Consider the following 5,962-nt stretch of genomic DNA (forward strand, 5'->3'; position numbering starts at 1 on the left):
GGGAGGAGATGGGAGTTGTTCTGGATAGGGTGACTGGATTTCAGGCAGGCCAAGTGAAACGGAGGCATTCCAGGCAGTGTGAGGAAAGATGGGGAGTAGGAATGGGCAAAGCATATTTTGAGAAAAAGATAGTTTGAGAAAAAGATAGTTGAACCGTCAGACTATAGTGGAGACTTTATCACTCTTTGGCAAAGGGCCATGTCGCCTTGATCCTTTCAAGGGTTGGCCTTGCAGAAGAGAAGGTTGATTTCAACCATCCATCCATTCAGGAAGAAAGGAATTGAATACAGTAAGATGTAGGTTCCATGAAAGCAGGTTCCACTTCTGTTTTGTTTGCTGTTGTGTTCCCAGTGACAGAGAGCAGGCCCTCAGGAAATAATTGTTAATTGAAAGAACGAATGAATTGCATTTATTTGTCATATACAAGACTATATGCAAATGCCATGACTAGAAAGTAGCCCTGTAAGAGTTTAGAAGAAGTCAGTTTTTGATAGCGGGATTGGGAAGAAGAGATGGAGTAGAAAAGGAACACTTGAGAGAAGTAGCAATAAGCCATAAGATGGAGAGAGGGTACAATTTTATTTTTAAAAATCTTTCTGAAAGTACTGAATGATTGGCTAGACTGTTGGGACAAAACAGGTGGGAGTGAGGATGAGGAAGGCAAGAGCAGTCATTAATATTAAAATTAATATCCTACTTCTTCCTACACTGGCCTGATCAGTGCGGTTTTTTAGAGATTAAAAATAGAGGTTGGAGAAATGATTTTTGCCATGGGACTGGTTTCGTATCTGTATCTTAAAAGCAATTCCAAGAGTATCATCTGAGCCAGCCTGAACTTCCTCTGCTACTATTATTCAAATAAGGATTTGAATAAGTAGAATTTGCCTCAGTGAGGAAACTGCCTGGGGCATCAGCCTAGGAGAGGGTAAGTGAACTGGTTTTGCCCACATGTATTCAATGGCTTATGAAAGAGAACTCATCTTTTCTTCTTCTTCTTTTTTTTTTTTTTAACATGTGTTAAAAAATGTTATTAAACTAATTCAATTTGTGAGGGAAACAATAAGACATTACAACTGGTTTGAAGGAGAATTCAAAGTGCAGACATGTATACAGGCCATCAGCAATGAGGAAATGGGCTGGGCACAGTTGCTCATGCCTGTAATCTCAGCACTCTGGGAGACCCAGGCGGGTGGATCACTTGAGGTCAGCAGTTCGAGATTAGCCTGGCCAAGATGGTGAAACCCCATCTCTACTAAAAATACAAAAATTAGCCAGGTGTGGTAGCGCATGCCTGTAGTCCCAGCTACTTGAGAGGCTGAGGCAGGAGAATTGCTTGAACCCGGGAGACGGAGGTTGCAGTGAGCCGAGATCATGCCACTGCACTCCAGCGTGGGTGACAGAGCGAGACTCCATCTCAGAAAAAAAAACAAAAAGGAATGAGAAAGTGAGTTTGCTAAATTGATGCACAATCAATCAATAGCCAGGGCCTGTCATCCGCAGTCACTCCACCAGACACACACAAGCATTCCTATGGTTTGTCCACAACTTCCAGAGCTGAAGAGTAGCTCAAGGATGTCAAAGGGCAGAGGCCACGGGGAATGGCTGAGCCACAACTGAGCAGCAATTCTTCACTCCCCATTTCCATGGCTATCACCATTTTTCTCTGACAAATCATAGACAAATTCTAAAGACTGAGTAAATCTATAAAAGTGAATAATCACAGAAGTGCAATGTCTGATCAATGATTCCAAAAGTGTTCCTGGGCACTCAGTCTCACTAAGTATACATTCTGAAATCAAATTCTATTTCTATACAAAAAGTGTAGGCAATCAGTGTTCTTAAATGAGGCAAATGGTTATTATGAGGTAGAAAACATTCTCCAGTGTGGATAATGATGTAGATACAAGAAAAATGCTACAGTTGTGTTCACACTAACAGCAAATTATAGATGATGTGGCTCAGAGTCAGTCGATGAGTGAAAATCCAGAGATACTCTGAGGTCACAAAAAGAATTTTAATGTTAACTAATAAGGAGAATTATTTCTTAGTGCTCACCAAAAACATGGCTTTCCCACTCATATTGCAGACCAGCCAGAACTACCATCTCACTTTGTCAGTTGCCATTGCATGTTGACATCAACACTGAGGAGAGTGATGCAGATGATTGGTATAAATATATGTGTAATACATACATATGTACACATGAAGCATATACTTATATGCATACGTAGTTTACATTTTTCCAGCTGGGGTTTCAGAGAAACTAGAACAAAAGAGAAATCATGTTCCATTTTGTCTTAGAAAAGTATACATCTTACATATACAGACATGCATATATCTACATACATATACATGTAATGCCTATATGCATATGAACATACTGAGATATATATATATGTATCTCTATATATGTATATGTATATATATATGCATGTACATTCACTTTATCACATACTCCATCAGCTTCGTTTTTGAGATGGTAATTCAAGTTCAATTTTTGTTCTGGGCTTTGTTTTCGTCTCCACTAAGTTTCTCTAAACTGTCAAGCGACATTTCATCAACACTTTAGAGTGGGGCAAGCCAACACAGGATGGAAAGGCAAACCTTAGGAGGCTAAAATTACTGTGCAGTCTGGGATTTGGGAGTTGTTGATTTCCTTTCCCTTTCCCCCAGCAGTGTGGACCATGAGAGTGGGCTGGGGGCGGCCCTCCCTCTCACTCATAGAGGAGCAAACCAAACAGCTCAGGCTGGAAGTCCTGCAGGGAATTCAGCACCGGGGTGGCTTTTCTCCTCAAGTCTCAGCTCAAGTTTCTGTCTAGAACGAAGACCACCTGCATCCCGGTTGCCAGGGTTGCCTCCACCTCATTGAGAGCACCTTCAAATGAGGCACTTCTCCCTAGGAGGACAGGGAGAGAACCACTTGGCCCAAGCTAAGAGGATGTTGGGGTCTGGCTTGCTGTGCTGTACTTCAGGGTGATCTCCCAGCATAATGTGAGAAAACAAGCCGAAGAACTCCTTGTGTTGGCTCACCTTCATCTCCAATGAGGCAGACCCTGAGCTGGTGGCCATGGCAAAGGGAATGCTGTGTTTCTGCAGGTGGAGGATGAGATTCTCAGCCCCTGGCATGAGCACAGCTGTAGGGAACACTTCCTTTAACTTCGTTTGGCTTTATTCCACCAGCTCCTCCTTGGACATCAGGACTGCAAGATGTCTATTATAATATGTGCGGCCTCTAATGCCTACTTACCCATTACCAGGGACTTTACATCCCAGCTGTATTTCTTTTCGTAACAATCACGTATTTCTTGGAACAGCACTGAATATAGCCATTCAGTATCCAGAAGAAGGCCATCCATGTCAAAGATGAGGTGGGTGATGGGCTGCGGTGGGGGGCTGGGGTGCTCCCATGGTGCTGCCTTCTCCACCTGGGTGGGAGTGAGGAGCAGAGAGACCTCGTCTGTCTTTCTTTCTTTCTTTTTCTTTCTTTCTTTCTTTCTTTCTTTCTTTCTTTCTTTCTTTCTTTCTTTCTTTCTTTCTTTCTTTCTTTCTTTTCTTCTTTCTTTCTTTCTTTCTTTCTTTTTTTTTTTTTTTTTTTGACAGAGTCTTGCTCTGTCACCCAGGCTGGAGTGCAGTGGTATGATCTTGGCTCACTGCAACCTCCACCTCCCAGGTTCAAGCGATTCTCCTGCCTCAGCCTCCTGAGTAGCCAGGACTACAGGTGTGTGCCACCATGCTAGGCTAACTTTTTGTATTTTTAGTAGAGATGGGGTTTCACTGTGTTAGCTGGGAGGGAGACCTCACCTTTCTAATCCAAGCATCTGACATATTTCATCCTGATCTTCTGCACTGAGCATTATATGATCAATTCAGTCTAATTAAATTTAATGGACATTGGTTCAGGTTCTGAGAACTCAAATATGGCCAAATATACGTCTGCCCTTCATCTCCAGTTCAGTGAGGGAAGTTTTGGCCTATGAGACATGGTGATGGGGACTCTATTTTTTGTTGTGATCATCATTATCATCATCAATCACTATAAGCCAGAAACAAAAGTAACTATTGTCTTTGTTATTTAATTCTTACACCAATCCTGTATAGTAAGCATGAATAGTCTCATTTTGTAGATGGAGAAACTGACTCTTTGTGATGCTAAGTAACTTATCTAAGGTCAATTAAGTTGGCAAGTGGCAGAGCTGGAATTTGAATCCAGATCTGTCAGCCTCTAAAACCCACACTCTACCATTATTCAATACTACTACTTTAATTCATTGTTACCTGCATGGAGATAATAATTTGCTATGGAAAGTACCAGTTAGAAGATGTTGTCTTTACCGCCCCCACTGTAGTTTGGTGAGTGCTTTTGCCCCTTCTGATGTGGTTAGAACAAACCTATGCTCTGCAGTGGGGTGGCTTCTGCAGCAGGTGCTAGTTTCATAAAGGAAGTCTCCCCAGCCACAGGGAACAGAGGTTCATGATCTTTAGGAGGCTGGCAGGATTTTATCTCTAATGAAACATGGTGATGATTAGATCAAGACAACTTGACTGCAGCAATATTTTTCCTCTGACAACTTTGTGTGAAGAAATCAGACACAGCCAAGACCAGTTTGTGCAGCTGATGGCACCGGAGCAGAGGGTGTCCTCTTATCAGATACCAGCACAATGACTGCTGACTGTCATGTATGGACCTCGCAGACTTCTAGCTACAGCTTAATTATAATTATTAAGTTTTTACAGGACACTGATTGTATTTCAAAGGGTTTTACGATCCTCTTTTTATTAGTTGTTCCCTATCCAGCCCAGTCTGACAGAAGGGCTACTTCCTCTGCTTTCAGGTGTGGAAATGGGGCCACTCTGAGGTTAAGTTGCCTGTCAGAGGTCACCCAGTGGCTGAGCTTTGGTTCTAACTTGCTGGATTGGACAGATGAAGTCTGCTCCTTTAGGTCGATCAATTAGTTGATATAGGAGCCATGGAGATTTATAGCTAATGAAATGGTACCTTACAGATATGGAAGGTAGTAGATTTTGTGGTTTGAAATTTGTGTTTTGTCTTCCAGTGTGAATTTTGTTTTTGCTGTCAAGAATTTGATGAATCAAAAGTAGAAGAGTTCTGTCATTCCTCTCTCTCTTCTTGGTTCTCCCTTTTTTACATACCCTCTTTTCCTCTACTTTCCAAAAGAAAGAATTGGTCCTGAACAAGTGATTCCAAGTTCCAGGCATTTAGAGAAGGGCACAGGTGATGGGTGGTTCTGATAATACTCATTAGAGGCCATTTGGAGGAGCTCAAGGTAACTCTCTTTTGCTTGGAGGTGGTATCATAATAATGTCTTATACTTCATAGGTTTCTAGTTACGACACCAGTTTCGTGGGATCTTCCTAGGTATTCAGGTACCTCAGGCTCTAGTTTTAACTAAATTTGGGAACTTGGGATTAAGCAAATTAAAACAACTTATTTATTTATTTGTTTATTATGCATGTATAGGGTGTATGTGGGTGTATAGGGTTTCCAAAGGGGGGCTATAGATAAAGCATTTCTGAAACTCGTAGACCACTGACTGTCTCTCCCCTCCCCATCCCCGACCTATCTTCTGATAGTGACATTCTGTAGAACACCCCTGAGAAAATGCAACTGAGCATGCCTCTTTCAGACAGGCAGCATGCAGTCCACTTCCTTGTTTCTGTGGCTCCTTCCTGGGCTTCGTTCTGTTCCTTGGAGTCATAGAACAGGAGAAAATGCTGTCTCCAAAATTCTCATAGGAAGCACAGGTAAAATATCTTCCTTACTGCATAAACTATTTAGATATGAATTTGTAGGCAAACCCAGAAAATAAATTAGATGTCTTCTGAACGGAACTTTTCTTTTTGGCCCTGTCCCATTACACCAACTGTGATGTAATAAGTGAGTTTTGACTATAGGGTATGTGTTAGGACATATGTTACCATGGAGACCTTAGGAGCATATATC

The 5,962-nt window shown here is 41.9% G+C and overlaps 1 pseudogene; it reads right to left on the bottom strand.

The window, feature by feature from the left end:
* Positions 1-2,714: 2,714 nt before the first annotated feature.
* On the bottom strand, positions 2,715-3,383 carry LOC134734687 (pseudouridine-5'-phosphatase-like; annotated as a pseudogene).
* Positions 3,384-5,962: the final 2,579 nt, after the last annotated feature.

This window comes from Symphalangus syndactylus, chromosome 12 (genome assembly GCF_028878055.3).
Source record: "Symphalangus syndactylus isolate Jambi chromosome 12, NHGRI_mSymSyn1-v2.1_pri, whole genome shotgun sequence".
NCBI classification, from domain to species: Eukaryota; Metazoa; Chordata; class Mammalia; order Primates; family Hylobatidae; genus Symphalangus; species Symphalangus syndactylus.